Source organism: Paramisgurnus dabryanus, chromosome 19 (assembly GCF_030506205.2).
Source record: "Paramisgurnus dabryanus chromosome 19, PD_genome_1.1, whole genome shotgun sequence".
Classification (NCBI taxonomy): Eukaryota; Metazoa; Chordata; class Actinopteri; order Cypriniformes; family Cobitidae; genus Paramisgurnus; species Paramisgurnus dabryanus.
This window is the reverse complement of record NC_133355.1, coordinates 27,251,615-27,270,423: the sequence shown is the minus strand read 5'-3', so window position 1 is coordinate 27,270,423 and position 18,809 is coordinate 27,251,615. Positions and strand designations below refer to the sequence as shown.

Sequence of the window (18,809 nt, the reverse complement as noted above, 5' to 3'; positions counted from 1 at the left end):
TAATACTGCCCCTTAATATGCACTATCCAACCACGCCACTGCAATTTAGTGCAGAGATCAGCTCATTTGCATTTAAAAGTGCACACCCGAAACTGCACGTTTTTCCTCGCACCTACAAAGTGGCAATTTTAAAATGTTATAATCAATTATCTACCTGTATATGTTATTTTGAGCTAAGACTTCACTTACGTACTCTTGGGACACCAAAGATTTATTTGACATCTAAAAAAATTCTTGTGAAATGTGCTCTTTAAAGATTTATATAGTTACTGTAAATAGCTTTATGCTATGGTGGCACACATCATTCCATATGCTTTTGTCAAAAAATTCAGAAAAAAATGCAGAGAAGGCGCAAAATTGATGCTTTTAATACTGATGCTGGTTCAAGAGCATTTTTCTGTAGCTGCAATAAAAGTTTTTTGTAAGAAAAAACTTGTTACCAAATGGTTCCTTTGTTTCTAAACAGAAAAGCTCATATGAACAATATGAACAGAATACTGAAAGACAAAAGCAACCACAGACAGCACTTGTTAACTGCAGTTCATTCTAACATAATAGCGTAGTATTACAGTATTGAAGTATCTTACTTCCCTAAATAAAATCCATTTGATAAAAGGTTTTTGTGGTGTTCAGTATAAAATGTAACTAGGTAAGCTATCATATAATTGTGTGTTTAAATTTTTTATCAATATGTTGATTTATAAGTTAATACCAAACTGTAGGGATGCACCGATAGGATTTTTTTGGACCGATACCGATTTAAACAGACAACTTCTGGCCGATACCGATGCCGGTACCGATATTAAACACTTGTATACAATACTATACAGTTGGTCTTTTGCTAGTGTATTTCTGCATCAAATTATTTTTACTGAAAATGGATTTGATCTAATTAACATTCAACTGACCAACATAATAAGAGAGACACAAATTAAGCTAAAACAAATATAATAAGACAGCATGACAACCTTCAAAGGTGGTTTTTGCTGTTCAGCATTTATTTTATTAACAACATTAACTCGTTTTTTTTTTACATATAATGGATTTCTTTATGCAGTTAATTAATAGGCCGATACCGATTGTTTTTCTCGTGCTATTGCCGATATGCCGATGGTTTCAAATTCATCAAAAATCGGCCGATAAATATCGGCGGCCGATACATCGGTGCATCACTACCAAACTGTATTTGGTCGACATTATGCGAAACATTCTGCCAACTAAATTATTATTATTATTTAAGATTTAACATATTAACATTACTTTTTTATAGAATACATGATTTTTTATTACATGTTAAAGCAAAAAGTGTCACAGTCATGGCATACTGACGCCTTTTCTATGTACATGCCTATACCCTAAAAAATGCTGGGTTAAAGAGCAACTATCGTCCGATTCAAGTTAACATGTTAACAATATGCAAAAGGTAAAAATGCCAAAGTAGATGATGATGCGAGCTATTCTGCTCAAGCTGTGTTGGCAAAGTTTATCGATCAGCTTGGTCAACTGCATTTTCTGGATCAGATTTGACTCGCATTAATAAAGTAGTAAAGATGATATTAACTCCTGCCAGTATTGCATTGCGAGCTAATCTTCAAAACATGGTAAGGAGGAGCGTCACATTTCTGGCTGACGTCAGAGGTATTCAGGCCAATCAAAACGTACTGGTTAGTTGGACAATTTGGGACAAAAAATCAGAGTGTTTGAGGAAGGCATGGATATCTGGAGCAACAAAAATGTACGGTATGTGAAAAATAATGTGATTTTTTTAACCATAAACTACGCAAAGATATTGTATTACACCCAATACACAAAATAACATTTTAGCAATAAAACAGTTGCTCTTTAAAAAGGGACAAACCCAGCCGTTATATAAAATATTAATATTTTAACGCTGAGTTGAAAATATCCATGGTTAGGTAAAACCTGGACATACTCTAGGGTAAAATCTGGACATTCTCTAGGTTAATTTGAACCTGTGTGGTTGGGTTGTGGATATTTTATCCAACCATAGGCGTACTTTGCGTGGGGGGTTATGTCCCCACCACTTTATGCCAAAGTTGATTGTGTCCCGACCGCTTGGAAGACATTTAAAATGAATTCTTGTGGTAGGTTTGTATTAGGGTCCATTAACGTCTAAAATGCATGGTTGTCCTTGTTATGCTGTTGCTATCATCCATTGCGTAACAAAAATCAATTTGATGCAAAACTCATCTCAAAATATTCAAAGCACCCTACGTTATTTGGCAATATACATAATATAAGTAATGAATATATATGCAAATATGCACACTTTTTAAATCTTGCTTGTGCATTGTAGTCTATATCAGGGGTTTCCATACGTTTTCAACCCGACAGGCGATCTCAAGACCCACCAATATTTTAAATAAAAAAGTAGAGGAGAACACAAACACATTCATTCCCTTTCAGTAGTTTTTTGTTATTTTTCTTGTCATGAATGGATAGGTTTAACTGAATAATATTAAAATATCTTATGGTAGGGCTGCACGATTATGGCAAAAATCATTATTGTTTATAGTATTCCCCATAATTGCCATCATTAATGTTTATTACATTTTTACAACTACCTGCTATATTCTTTGTATAAACATACTGCTTCTTACTAGCTGGGTTTTCATTCAAACGTAAAGCGATTATTTTCAAAATTCGTAACAAATGCTAATTAGGTGCGTTTCCATCAAGTTGTTAGTGTGAATGGTGGTGGTATTTGTAACCAGTAACCAACAGTAAATAAAACAAGGCAAACTTAGAAAATGTAGACAGGACTCCATTTAGTTACGATTGGGCAAGTTATAATACATTTATTGGCAGTGAAGGCTTCTAATTGCCAAACTGACTGCTGTGCACAGAAAAAGAAATGCATAATTTTTGATGCAGGCTCAAGCAGCAAAGGCATTAAGACGATGTCAAGCCCCATATATGGTAAAGACAACATCAGCTGATACCGCTAGACGATCAGTTTGTGGGTTTAATGCTGTTCGCTACGTCAGAATTTATTCGGCAAATGCGTTTCCATCTCTCATTATTTTAATTTACTCTTTTCGCATAAGTCAAAAAACACCTCAAGCGAGCGTAAAAGCCTTTTTTGCAATTACGGGATTTTTATTGTGATGGAAATTTGGAAAAAATGTTAAACTTCAAAATGTGCAGAAAATCATGGTGATGGAAATATGGCTGCTGTTGTATAGTCTCAACACTCAATAAAGGTGTTTCACGATGCCATAGAAAAACTTAAGAGTTTTTTGTCTAAATGGTTCTTTAAGGAACCAAAAAAGGTTCATCTATGGCATCGCTGTGAAAGCAAAATGAACACATTCTTCATTCACACTGTAAATGTGCCGGTTGCCCATACATGACCGCACAATAAACCCGTACTTAATACGTGCTATAAATGCATTGCTTGCGCATCCAGTGTCCAAGCACAATAAACATATGAAGCAATGAACAAGTGTCAATTTTACTCTTTGGAACAGGGCTTAAAAACGAAAAAAATTATCAATCGTTTTACTCCGAGCAGAATCGATTTTTTTAACGTTTCCGTTTTTGCGTTCCTCATTGAACATTTACGTTCCGAAAACGGTTTACTTAGAAAGAATACCGGTTAATAACGTTATTTTAATTCAGGCTATACTTTAACAAATGCATGCATACAGACTAATTTTCACACAAAAATAATAACATAACACATTATATAACTAAACTTCAACATTTCATTAATTGTTAAAACCACAAAAGAAATACCTGCATTCATTTTAAGTATAAACAGCTGAAAAAAACGACCCGTTTTCAACCATGTCTTTTACTGGTTGAAACCGCAGCATACTCTGCTGGATGTTTATGTTAAATGTGCCTCTGTAAGTTACCTCAGTGATTCCCGGCTACTGTACTTCTCCCCCACATCCTTCAATATTGCAGACAGACTTGTTAAGACTAACGAATAATAACGAAAAGGAATTTCTTGGTGGCGACCCATCTAAAAAGTTATTGACAGTGGTATAATTCCCCTGGCTTTTTTGAGTTACAGTTTGCATCTTCATATTTCCAAGCAAGTTTTAACTTAAACATACCTCTGAACATTTGATGGGTAGCTTTGTGGTTATTTAAGACAAATGCTATCGGGCCGGAGACTCGATGACTGCTGCGCGGGCATTTCACTCACGCTATGTGTCAAAGTCACTCACGCTTGATGCGTCAAAGTCACGTGTTGTACTGTTCAAATCATGATTGGTCACTGATAAGTACAATATTAAAGAAAACGATAAAATAACGTTATTAACCGGTTAATGGTCATTTTAAATAAACGTTTCTGTTCAGAACGATTAAAATTGATTTCGTTTTAGTTTTCGTTTTTGTTCCTGTTAAAATTTCGTTCGTTTCCGGTTTTCGTTTTCGTTCCTTGAACCGGTTCAGAGCCCTGCTTTGGAATAAACTGTTTTATGTGTAATGCACTGCAGGTGTAACGCTTTCTCAAATAATTCCCCTTGGACGACACAGTTTGGGAAAAAATAGTATGGGAGCCGAAGTCAAAAATCACAGTGGAATAGCCAACGGATGGACCGAAAGGGCATCTCGCCACCAACTTTAAGTAACATTATTACAAATTATTACATAAATAATTTTTAAAGTGCACCTATTTCATTGCTAAAATATGTTATTTTTTGTATTTGGTATAATACAATGTGTTTTTGCGTGGTTTATGGTTTATTTTCCAAATACCGTACATTTTCCGTAGCTCCAGGTTTCCCTCTCTTCCTGAAACGCACTGATTTTGTACAAAACTCATCGATCTGAAAAGCGCTGTGTCCCTGATTGGCCAGCTAATCTGTACGTTGCGATTGGCCTGAATACCTCTGACGTCAGGCGGAAATGTGACGCTCCTTTCAAGACTCGCTCACAATGCAATGCTAACAGGAGTTAACTTACAGGATGTGAGTCCAAGCTGGAGGAATTAGGATAATTTCGTTCTTGTCTACATCACCAATCCCAGGAAGTAAGCTGTTGCCTACAATCCGTGTGTTTGTTTTAGTCCAAGAAAAAAGATTTACGTTGGAGACGATAACTCGCGTCATTGTTTACTTTGGGGTTTGTACCTTTTGCATATCGTTAACATTTACTAATACACACTTAAACACCAAATAAAAATGTTAAATCGTGAATCGATTGGTACTCTTTAAAATATTGTTTTTCTTTGATTTGACTAAGCCTTTGTCCCCATCACTTTTCAAAACAGTTACCCCACTGGTTTAAACAACCCAGCACTTTTTTGGGAGTGTACTGTAGTTAATTTATTCTCAGAAAACTTATATTGAATTGAAAATAAAATAAGTGGCCTAGAGCAAAGAGTATAAAACCTCCTTCTGTTTAATGGTCAGATGCTTGTGGTGTAATTCTTGTAAACTTGTGTTGAGAAAGTCTCTTTAGCACGAGCTGGAGCTTTTTTCACTTCCTGAGATGTCCACCTTGCTAATGGGCATCATTATAGCAGCCACAGTCCAGAGACAGCATTAGCCTAGCATAGCAGGTCTTTACAGAGAAATCGGTATTGACGGTGAGCTCGCTTCTGGACTTGATTGAAAATGACAGCACGAGTGCCGAATGAACCGGGTGAATGGAAATGTGATGCTACGGCTGACGGGGATGGTGGCGGTCGGCCCCTTGTCACACACGCCAATATTGAGGAACCGCAAAACATGCTAATGGAGGAACTGGGAAGAGGAAGAGAAGTAGGGAGGGATAAAGGGAAGGGAACCCTTCCCCCACCATCCCTCCATCCGCCGAGCAGGAAAAATAAAGCTAGGAACGGAAAATTGTACAGTCTCTCAAAAATTAGCATTGTGTGCCTTTGCTCAAGGGCTAACAGGAGACAAAAATCTTGATCGCTGCGATCCTCACATCGTTTTTGTCCTTTGATGGCTTGAATTTAATTAAACAGCAAAATGAACCTTTGGGTTTTGGACATTTCTGATTAATTGCATTTTTAGAGGCTGATTAGGAAAGCATTATGCTCAACAATGACCGACATCAAACAGTTGGGATTAGACAAATGGATTTTGTGATTTCACTGTTTTGCTCAATTCTCCACTTAATAAAAATACAACTCCAATATCCGCATCCATAAATGACCAAATTGTACCCTCAGCCTCAGGACTGCTTAATCTCTTGTTTTTAAAAATCAGAACATCCCCATGAGAGCATCTATTATAGTTTTAAGCAGATGTTTTGTCGGCACAAGCTGGAAAGCATCATTAGGGGAAAAGAATGACCCATGCACCCTAACAGACAGGCACGTGCTACATATGCATTTACACTCAGACACTTTTATCCAAAAAGACTTACTGAGCTTTTTACAGTAGGTGTGTTGCCTAGGATTTAAACCCAACAACCTTTGCTTAACGCAATGCAAAACAAAGAGGTTTTTTGTTAATCAGACAGATGCACAAAAGACCCTATAAAGTTACTGCCATTGGTTCAGTTGAGACATTCTGGCAACTCGTCACAAAACCGCCAGTTTCTGACTACATCACCCATTTCACTGTCTTATGCTTGCTTACTCCCTGTGTGGATCACACCTGCTCGGGGTCATAGATCAAAACCAGGCTCTAAATATACCTCGAACACTTTGCCATCTCATTAATAAACTCCTATAATACATATTTAACTGATGGCTTAAAAGTTAAAGACCAACATGAAGTTATGGTGCTGGTCTTGCTCAGCAATTGACCAAGTGGCAGATCTTGTCGACCAAGGTAGTCTTGCTGGTTATACTATTTGAGGAGGATAAAAGACCATCAAAACAAAACACATAGTTTTGACCATGTGGTTACCTTGACCAAAGGTCAATGATTGCGTCTGACTACCCTTTTTCCCTGGTCTGACGTGTGAGAAACACATTGACAGACAGATAGGAGGAGATGAGAAACTTTACTCCAGAAATCAGCACCACCATCAGTTCCCCTGTGGCACTGAAAGCCCTTCAGCCAAACAAAAGTCTCAATCTTGTTTTAATCACTGCAGATTCTAATTAGAAATAATGATAATACTCTTCATATGAGCTATAAGTGATCTGCACTACAAAAAATGCCTATTAGTGGCACATAACATTTAAAGCCATTCTTCATTGTTTCACCTTGCAGTATTTAAAATCAGTGCATACCTCAAATTATTTAATGTGCTTTATAGACCTTAATAAATCTAAGAAAAATGCATTTGTGGGACTGTTTGGAAGTTTCACAACACATTGCAAAAAAACAAATCCCTGCTTGTATAAATCTCACACATTGTATACACTGCAAAATATGACTTTCTTACTAACTATTTTTGTCTTGTTTTCAGTGCAAATATCTTAAAATTCTTAAAACAAATTGTATTATCTTAATGCACAAAATTACCCAAGAAAATAGGATTTTTAGACAAAAACATACATTTAAGTGAATCTGTGCTTAAAACAAGCAAATAATAATAATCTGCCAATGGGGTAAAAAAAAATGGAACTTTTTCTTAAACAATTTTTAAAAAATAAAGAATGTTTTGTGCTTGTTTTAGGCACAAATTCACTTAAATTGTATATTTTTTTGTATAAAAACAAGACTTTTTTTCTGAGGTCATTTTGCACATCAAGGAAAAAAATCTTAAAGGTGCAGTGTGTAAATTTCTGCAGCATCTAGCAGTGAGATTGTGAATTGCTCAGTCCACCGTTCACCAAAACACATAGAGAAGCTATGGTAGCTGCCACAGGACAAACATGTCATTATCGGAGACAACTTTTTGTCCGTTAAGGGCTTCTGTAGAAACATGGTGGCACAAAATGGCGACTTCCATGTAAGGGGACCCTCGATGTATGCAGATAAAAAACTTTCATTCTAAGGTAATAAAAACATAACAGTTCATTATGTAAGGTCTTTATACAGCACTAAAAATATAGTTTTGTATATTATGTTGCATTTCTGTCAAACGATCCTTCTAAAAGTTACACAGTGCACCTTTAATTCAAGAATTGTTAGATATTTGTACTGAAAACAAAACAAAAATATGAAGTCATTTTAAGTTAAAGCAAGAAATAATTTGCCAATGATAAGAAAAATATGCTTAAAAATGTCTAATCATACACAATTCACATCTAAGCATTTGGTAGATGATTTATCCAAGGTGACTTCGGGTACCACAGGGTACATATTTAATCAGTATGTGTGCTCCTGGAGATTGAACCCACAACATATTGCAATGCTAACACAATGATCTACCACTGAGCTATACATGAACACTTAAATTTTTGTAAAGAGCACCTATTATGCAAAATCTACTTTAACAAAGTGTTTGGACATAAATGTGTGTTGGCAGTGTGTGAACACAACAACCCTACAACTGGATCCACCCCAAAAATCCACCCTCTCCCTTTTTAATCCCAATTAAACCAAAGCAGTCTCATTAGACATACTGTTTTAATTGTCTTGTTAATGTGATGTCACACTTGATAAATCCCCGCCCACAGACACTGACTGACAGTCCTGCATTACCATAGTTTCTGCCCTCAGCGAGTTGTACGCTGTCCACGATACACTTTATCTCAAAGTAAGATACTATTGTCTGCGTTCACAGGAATCAGATTTATTTTAACTGAAGGTGCTCACTGGCTCTTTGGGCAAGGGAGCAAAGAACAGTAGCTCATTTGCATTTAAAGGTACATACTGTCACGATCCTGCCAGCCCTGTATGCCTTTTTACGTGTTTCATGTGATAAGGTCATGACAGCCCTTGCTGTTGTCTTGTTTTGTGTGGAGAGTCACGTGGCCGGTGTTTATAGTTTGTGTACCTTGTGCTCTCCTGTCTTAAGTCTTGACCCGCCCCCTTGTTTCCTTGTTTATTATTCATTATTAGTTTATGCCTCTCACCTGTGTGTCCTCGTTCCCTATTTTATTTCTCCCCTATTTAATGCCATTGATGTCTTGTGCCTGATAGTTGTGTGTCTTATGACGCCGTTGTGTGAGTCTTGTCATGTCTTACCATGTTATGTTTGATTATTGTCATTGTTTGCCTCGTTGAGGGTGTTTTTGTTACAAAATAAAAGTCTTTTATAAATAATAGTGAGACATTGACGCGCTGTGATGTACTACTGTACTTTACCATGTCACAGGCCGTGACATTGACACGATATGGAGTTTAAACCCGGAAATCAAAAATATCACAAAAAAGCTAAAAATTTACTAGTTTTCTCCTAATGTTAAAATTAACAGATGCTTACATTGTTTTCTATTATGTGCAACACAATTAACTTTGTTAATATCTAAATAAAGTGTTGGTTAGTGTTTCATGACGCTTTAAGTTCCTATAAAGCCTAATACATACTGGGGTGCCAAACTATCATACCGTATATATAAATATATACTAGCACATGTCACCCACCACCTTAGCGGAAATCAAATCATGTCCACAGGTCACTGTAAACTCATTCAAGCACTGTTAAAACTTCCTCTTACAGCTCTTGTAAAGTTCTGAATAACTCAAATCTATTGTATATGTGATGGACTGAAGCTGACGCAGTCCAAGAGCAAATGGAGTTTAATTTGTTTGAAGGATTTGTGCCAAAATGAACTTGAATTGTGATCTTGAGAATTGTAAAATCAATCATCAATTCTAGATATCATTTCCCAGTTTTGTACTATAATAACAGAGAAGCAAAGCTATATACGCTCACCTAAAGGATTATTAGGAACACCATACTAATACTGTGTTTGACCCCCTTTTGCCTTCAGAACTGCCTTAATTAGACGTGGCATTGATTTAACAAGGTGCTGAAAGCATTCTTTAGAAATGTTGGCCCATATTGATAGGATAGCATCTTGCAGTTGATGAAAATGTGTGGGATGCACATCCAGGGCACGATGCTCCCATTCCACCACATCCCAAAGATGGGGCCATTTTAGTACAGTGAACTCATTGTCATGTTCAAGAAATCAATTTGAAATGATTCAAGCTTTGTGACATGGTGCATTATCCTGCTAGAAGTAGCCATCAGAGGATGGGTGCATGGTGGTCATAAAGGGATGGACACGGTCAGAAACAATGCTCAGGTAGGCCGTGGCATTTAAATGATGCCCAATTGGCACTAAGGGGCCTAAAGTGTGCCTAGAAAACATCCCCCACACCATTACACCACCACCAGCAGCCTGCACAGTGGTAACAAGGCATGATGGATCCATGTTCTCATTCTGTTTACGCCAAATACTGACTCTACCATCTGAATGTCTCAACAGAAATCGAGAGTCATCAGACCAGGCAACATTTTTCCAGTCTTCAACTGTCCAATTTTGGTGAGCTTGTGCAAACTGTAGCCTCTTTTCCCTATTTGTAGTGGAGATGAGTGGTACCCGGTGGGGTCTTCTGCTGTTGTAGCCCATCCGCCTCAAGGTTGTGCGTGTTGTGGCTTCACAAATGCTTTGCTGCATACCTCGTTTGTAACGAGTGGTTATTTCAGTCAAAGTTGCTCTTCTATCAGCTTGAATCAGTCGGCCCATTCTCCTCTGACCTCTAGCATCAACAAGGCATTTTCGCCCACAGAACTGCCACATAGTAGATGTTTTTCCGTTAGTACCATTCTTAGAAATGGTTGTGCGTGAAAATACCAGTTACTGAGCAGATTGTGAAATACTCAGACCGGCCCATCTGGCACCAACAAGCATGCCACGCTCAAAATTGCTTAAATCACCTTTCTTTCCCATTCTGACATTCAGTTTGGAGTTCAGGAGATTGTCTTGACCAGGACCACACCCCTAAATGCATTGAAGCAACTGCCATGTGATGGGTTTTTGATGAGGTGTTCCTAATAATCCTTAAGGTGAGTGTATATATCGATGAAATATTGAAAATGAATTATAAGTATTGAAGAAAGTCGGATAAAGAGCCTGACCTGGCCATTTTTGAGCTTTCTTTTGAAACTTCGTTAATATGACACATAATCTATTGATACATTTTGTTATATTGTTCTTGTAAGTCATTAAAATGTATGTGCAGAGGGACCCGATGGTATCAGACAGGAATACAAACCATGATAATGAAAACCCTGATAATGTTGATAATGTTAAAACCCAGAGTGCATTTACACTTCTGACGACTCGGTAATCTGTTATCTTTTTTTTTACCGAGATTGGTGGTAGAGACATTTACAATCCACTTTTTAATTTTAAAACTAAATGATGTGAGGAGAATTGGGAATCCAATAAATCGAGTTACATTTGATTTATTGGCATTATTAAGTTGTTTAACATAAAGACTTGAGGTTCCTTCAGATTTTACAGTTAATCTATTAGGCCTTTCATAAAGCATATCAGCGTCAATATGAATCGCAGGGCAGGTTCATTTCAATTATGACAGATGGTAAAAAAATCAACAATGTATGCACCTATTTACTGTATTTTCTCTTAAGCACACATTCCCTACTAGTGTGACTAGTTAGCATGAAATAAGTAGCACCGTTACAATATCACTTTAGGGCTTTCTTTTGTTTCTGATCAGCACTGCCAACATAGCAAGGCATCTTTTTATCTTTCACACTGGTCACATGACATTTACACACCTGACAAAACTCCAAAGATGGCATCACGCAGATCAGACATATTCCTTTTAGGGGTCCGTCGGCAGCAGAGCATCCCCACTGAGATGAATGGGAATGCTAACAGCTAGCTCCAGGTATAAAAGATGTCTTTACTCTTCATACACTTTAAAAAATATTGGGTTGTTTTAACCCGTGGTTGTGTAAATATTGGACAGAACCAACTGGTGGGTTAAAGAAACTTATGATGGGTTGTAGTTACCCAACCATGGATCGAAACTCCCCAGTATTTGGGTTAAAATAAACCCCAGCATATGTTTATTTATAACTAGGGATGCACCGATGTATCTACTTATAATCAATATCTGCATATAAATGCTATTTATTTTATAATTAGGAGACAATGACAACAGAACTACAGTTTTACGACATAATAAATTAAAAAGCTTTTGGCATCTATCTGTATCGATAGGTATCATTCTAAGTAATCGAATAACGGTATTGTCACATATATTTGGATATCAGTGCATCTCTATTTATAACCTAAAAGTTGTTTCTGTCCAATATTTACCCAATCATGGGATAAACCAAATCTGATATACAGGTAATAATGCATGTAGGGTCAAGCTGTGATGATGTCAGCTGAACCTTATCTCAAGGTTAGCAAAGATGTTTCAGCGACTAATGCTGTGTTCACACCAAATGCGAATAGTGCAGCTGGCGCGAATGATTTCATTGTTAAAGCAACAACAAAGAGTTTTTTTTACCTAAAATAACATTTCCAAAAAAGTTTCAGTCGTTCATCCACTCGAAACAGGGTGAACGGCACATTCGCTTTTCAGCCCTCTATCGCCCAAAACCGCACTAAAGAAGTTTCCAACCGTCGGGTCGCGGTCCTGTAGTTTGAGTGAAAACTGAAAACTTGCTTTATCCAATCAGAGCCAGCTATGCTGCAGTATTTACGACAGTGGTAATGGACAATTACGCTTCTAACCTGTAGGGGGAGCAAAGAGCAAAAACTCTTTACATTTAAGTCAATGTAAAGACATATTTACACGCATCTGGAGGTCTCGCAGGGCGAATGAGGCATTTAGCATGACGCGGTAGACGCGAATCTGCCTTCTTCGCGCGTCTAGTTGAAAAATCTGAACTTTGGCGGAAAATCACGCTGCGTTAACCAATCAGGAGCTTGCTCTATGCTTACAGGAAGTGAGCAGAGTCGCAGAAGCCCCTCCCATGATGTGAATTTCCGCATTAATGTCTCGAATGACTAGAATTTCACGCGCGGCTTTCACACATGATTGAAGCGAGTAAACTTAAAATGTTTAGGTCCAACTACGCGCGAATAGTGCGTTTTTGCTGCCTCTACCGCGTTTGGTATGAATTCAGCAGAAATCCCACCTGATTTTCACGCTCAGTGACTGTCCATCTACGAGCTCCTTCAATGACCCCGCTTACACAATGTGGCGGTTTGAATGTTCGCAAAATTGCAAAATTTGTAGCGTAAAGCAAAAGCCAAATATAGAGAATGCTTTGTCCGAAACTCTTCACTTCTTCACTTTTCCCTATATACCGAATGACATTTGAGACCACTATATGGAAAGAAGTGAACAATAATGAGTGACTGATTTCGGACACTGACGTTAATATCATGTATGGATTGTTGTGCTGTGAAACGGTAAACTTGTCCCATGTGTCATGTGTATTATATTAGGAGATAATAAAGAGAACTTGTCATGTTTCTTTACTATTATGTTTATTATATTTAATAAAATATGTATTATATTTAAAATATAAGTTACTGTCTATTACATATATTTAATATGTTTCTTTTTAGAAAATAACTGTCAGTAAAAACACGTATGTCATGTATAAACATAACTTTGTGGCATAATCTCCAACTTATTCCTGTCATCAAAGTGTTCATCTCACTTTGTATCATATGAAAAAGTGCATCAAATGTACACATTTAAAATCAGACTGCACTGTGCGTAAAAAGCCGCTCACTTAGTTTTCAGACAACACTACAAAATGGCAGACGCCTAATATAGTGCAATATATAGGAGATAGGCAGCGTTTTTTCGTACACAGCGAAAGATCTGATTTTAGATTAAATCGTAAGAAATATGAGTGCAACAAAGGATTGCATCTCACTGGCTCTATAGCGTTAAGCCTCGATGTTATGAAAGATAAGCAAATGAGAGGTTTGTAGCAGAGATAAAGTGCAGACAGTTACATATTGAAAGGAAGATAGAAGGGAAATATGAAACACAGACAGGCATGTTTCCATGGGCGAACGGGAAAGATTTGGGGTGGTGAGGAACCTGCATCACTGGCCGCAGCCAATCAGAGGCCTCCTATAAAATGTTCAAAGGGAGTGTCCTAGCAACAGACAAGTTAATACATTTTAAGGCTCAGATTGACTATTACTGCTAATAGGTGTGATTTTCCTTATTTGAGGGAAAAATCACACCTATTAAAAGTAATGTTAAATGTATATGCAGTACTGACACAAGCAAATGTCATTCATATCGCATCTTATATCTGATTTCATAAAATTTTATTTAAGGACTTTTTTGAGTGTGTGATAAATAATGTTAGCCATAAAATTCATATCTACACTTGCATTTTAACAGTTATATATATTGAATTAAAGCAAATATTGGATTTAGTGTTGAATACTATCTTGTACTGAAATCTTACATACATCCAGTAAACAATGCTTTTGCGCAGTTACTACCCATGCAAGATACCACCCGTGCAAATCCATTTACCAGAAAATTACATATTATGTTGCCGCCCAAAGTGTTTTGTTTGGACACGCAAGTGGTCTTTCAACACATCTGTGTCCTACGTCTGTATCTTTCTCTCAGCCACACACACACAGACAGTAGACACATATGACCAGACTCATATATTCGGGGTTCATTCATACATCTGCCTCTTTCCCCCCTCAGGTGTGAATTACCTCTTGCATGTCCTCCTGTATACGACAGCGAGTGCCGAATAGAAAAAGGAGTGGTTCATCTCTCCATTCAACCTTTGATTCATTTTTCTCTATGCTTTTCTCGGTTATGAATTGAAACACAATGCCTTGCGTTCACCTATCATCACATGCAGCCATGTGTGGTTTATTGCTTACACTGAATGCCTCCGCAAATGTCACCTGGGAATAAAATGCCATTTCTTTACAGATAGCATCAAGCTATTATTCCCCGAATGGGAAATACACAGTTTTCCCTGCACCTTGCTCTTAGTTAACGTAAAAGGTTGTCTATTGATTTTCCTATCGGCTGTGTTAATGAGTCTTACCAATGCAAAAAAAGCTGCCGGTCTGTCTCGCAGCGCATGCATGTGTAACGCAACTGGATAATGCAGATTCTTACGAGGCGTGAGCGTTTGCGTCTGTCAACGTGTGTATACGGTGTCATGTGCTGCAGTGAAAGAGGACGAGCCCCAGCTGACCGCTCTCAGGGTTGGAAAACTAGAACATCCCTCTCTCTCCTTCCCCTGCATCCAAGCGCAAGAAAGACCGTCGGATGCCGGTGCAGCATCGCTCGGGCAACGCAGCCCGCCGTGCTGCATGTCTACCGTATCTATTTTATCCAATGACTGAGACATCGAACAATGAAATAAACACTGAGAGACAAAACAGACGGGTAGAGAGGCAGAGTGTTCCCGCTTACCGGCTTGATGTGTTTCAGGCAGACCACAGCGTTCCGGCTCTTTCCGGAGGATGAGAAAGGATGGAGGGAATAAAATAAAAGAATGAAAAGAAAAAGAGCAGGGGGCCCTCTTGAGGATCTAAAGAATGAAAGAAATGGGTGAGAATCGAGCCTTTTATCCCAGGGAGCTGAGTTTGTGGGTTTCCCTAAATGCACGGCTAGAGTCTGCTTAAACCACAACCTCACGCTGTGTGTGTGTGTCTCTCTCTCGCTCTCTCTCCCCCTCCCTCTCTTACTCGCTCGCTCGCTTTCGTTTGCGTTCGGGCACCAAATGGTCTCTCTCACTGTCTCTCTGCTTTCAAGACAGTGTCTGCCTAGCAGCTGCTCATCTATGAGAAGTAGAACGCTCACTCTCTCTCTCTCTACAGTATATCGCTCACTGTCTCTCTATCTCGCTCGCCCGTCTTCTCACAAAGACCCCCGCTCGCCTATCCCCCTTTACACCCCTTCCCCCTTTACTAACAACTGACATCTCTTTTGAGGGGGTTGAGCTTGTGAGGGAACAGTTATCACAAGCTGTTTGTTTGTTTGTGTGCATATGGGTGGTAGTACGTAGACGCTTTTCCTCCGGCAGGTGTGTATGTGTTTGGGTTTGGTGGGTGACATCGCCGGAGACCCTCCAAGAAGGACCAGGGTCGGTGATGAGTTGCCGTGGTGATGGTGAAATGAGCCATGTCTAAGTGGCACAGAATGGCTATTGTCTGCTGCCTGACTCTTTTTGAGCCCACCATTAACGTTTAGGTGAAGACATGAGATGGAGTCTAGCACGGCACCCTGGACCACAAATCGATGCGTTGAAATTGGTATGAAGATGCGTTGGATGTAAAATACAATTTCTCAGGACAATGCAGTAGCCAAATTCCTTAGTATTTGCTTTGAACATCATAAAGATTTTACATATAAACACAATTCTGTGTATCAATTAATTAATTTGTATGTAAATGAAACAGGTGGCAAAATAAATTCCTGTTTGTTTGTCAATAATATTCTGTGTTTGTCAACTTTAGTTTCATTTCCTGTGTTTAGTAGGAAATCAAACAGGAAGTCGTGGCAAGACATTAAACGGCCAATTTTGAAGCCTTACCAGCAAGCAACAGCCGTCATTTCACCGTCTAGGTTAAAGGAATACAAATTTAGTCACCCCTATGTCATTCAAGATGTTTATGTCTTTCTTTGTTCAGTCGTATAGCAATTAGTTTTTTTTGAGGAAAACCTTCCATATAGTGGACATCAAAAGTTTGCAGCTTCAAAGGGCTCTAAATCATCCCAACCGAGGCACAAGGGTCTAATGTGAAACAATCGTCAAACAAATTAAGTACTTTTTAACAACAACTTCTCATCTAGCACTAGTCGTGTGATGCGCCAGTGTGACCTTACCCATTACTGAATCACGTAGAAAGGTCACGCATGACGTATGCCAAACTACAGCTCCAGTGTTCACAAGTGTGGAGAAAGAGGACCGTTCAGATTTTGTTGTATGTGAAATGATACTAATGAATGTCTTTGTGTCAGTTTATTGTTTAAAATGGTCCACAAGTGTGCGTTTCACATATGTAACGCGTCACCTTTCTTCTTGACTGAACAAAGAAAGACATAAACATAATGGATGACATGGGGGTGAGTAAATTATCTGTATTTTTTTAATAAAAGTTTTCTTTTCACTATACACACGATATAGTCTAGCTATGACTAACCCTTTCTAGCCAAAATAAACGTAAAAGTTTTAGCCAAAATAACTTGTAAGATGTATGATATTCCATCATGTAAGTCAACAGTGATTATGAGGTGTTTGGTTTAATTTAATAATTTATTTAATTTTATTTATTTATATGGTTAGACGTCTAATAATCTTCAATGACAGCCTAAATTTTGCCTTGTTTTAACCTAGACGTTTAGGCTGAGTTTGGACGGCTATTTGACGTATTATAAACGCAATGCTTGTTGGATGGTTTAGTGATGAACTGTGACATACTGCTTGCTCTCTCTTGAGAGCATTTTACACAACTAGAGCAATAACAGTACTTTCAATGCATTTTTTCCAGCAGATAAACAATAAAACATTGGCAATCAAAATTCATTACGTGTACAGTAAGCTTCGAATAAATAATGTTATTGTTCATTGTGGCACTTAATATAGTCATTGTTAATATTGTTGATTGTTATAGTTTTTGTGTTTTGTGTGAATGAGCCTTAAAGGGACATTCCACTTTTTTTGAAAATATGCACTGCAAAAAATGATTTTCAAGAAAAATAATTCTTAGTATTTTTGTCTTGTTTTCAGTAAAACTAGCCTTATTTCCATGGGTCATTTTACTCATCAAGAAAAAGCATCTTAAGTTAAGAATTTTTAGATATTTTTACTGAAAACAAGACAAAACTACTTTTTTTTCTTGAAAATCTTTTTTTGCAGTGTGTTCATTTTCCAGCCCCCTAGAGTTAAACATTTGATTTTTACCGTTTTTGAATCTATTCAGCTGATCTCCGGGTCTGGTGCTAGCACTTTTAGCATAGCTTAGCATAATCCATTGAATCTGATTGGACCATTAGCATCACGCTAAAAAATAACCAAATAGTTTTGATATTTTTCCTATTTAAAACTTGACTCTTCTGTAGTTACATCGTGTACTAAGACCGAAGGAAAATTAAAAGTTGTGATTTTTCTAGGCTAGGAACTATACATGGCAGCAGGAGGCGCAATGATATTACGCACTGCCCAAAAATAGTTCCCTGCCATTGAAAGTTACTAAGTGGTACGGCATGCAAAGCCCTTGATTATTACACCGGAATGAGAGTATAATTCCTAGCTATATCTTATTTTTTGGCGCAATGCTAATGGTCTAATCAGATTCAATGGATTATGCTAAGCTATGCTAAAAGTGGTACCACCAGACCCGGAGATCAGCTGAATGGATTCCAAAACAGTAAAAATCAATTGTTTAACTCTAGGTGAGCTGGAAAATGAGCATATTTTCAAAAAAAGTGTAGTGTCCCTTTAACACTGTACATTTCATATGTGCACAGAGGTACACCTTTAAAATAAAGGTGCTTAAAAGGTTGCCATAAGGGCCTTTCTAACTAATTTACCAGAGTAAGTACTGGGGTGATTTCCCGAGAACAAAATATTCCCCAGTACCATTTCCCCAGTTGCATTTGCACCGCCAGTCGTGACTCACTTAGTGACGTACGATTCGTACTGATTGCTGATCTGAAATCTATAATACACATTTGCAGATACATACTGTCGCCACATCATCATAACCGTAAATGTTTACAATAAAAGAAGATAGCTACAACCAGTACTTGATTAGTGGCTGAAATGTGTGCAAGTTGTTAAACACTAAACCTATCAGTTGTTTGTGGAACGCGAATAATCTGTATGTGGTGTCATTTTACACACAAGAACCTAACTGATCATTTACTATGGCAAATGCATGAGATATACTACTGTATGAATACCACTTTGTTGAAAAAATATTACAGAGGGTTGTCTTGTGTAAACAATGGAGGATATATTAGTATTTC

The 18,809-nt window shown here is 37.8% G+C and overlaps 1 protein-coding gene across 1 annotated transcript in view; it reads right to left on the bottom strand.

Annotated features, from left to right (window-relative positions):
* Window positions 1-15,649, bottom strand: part of fam49al (family with sequence similarity 49 member A, like) — a 45,793-nt gene extending 30,144 nt beyond the window's left edge. The window contains exon 1 of the mRNA XM_065294551.2: window positions 15,249-15,649. The gene's annotated coding sequence lies outside the window, so the exon portion shown is untranslated. The remainder of the gene's footprint in view (window positions 1-15,248) is intronic.
* Between the last annotated feature and the right edge of the window lie 3,160 nt (window positions 15,650-18,809).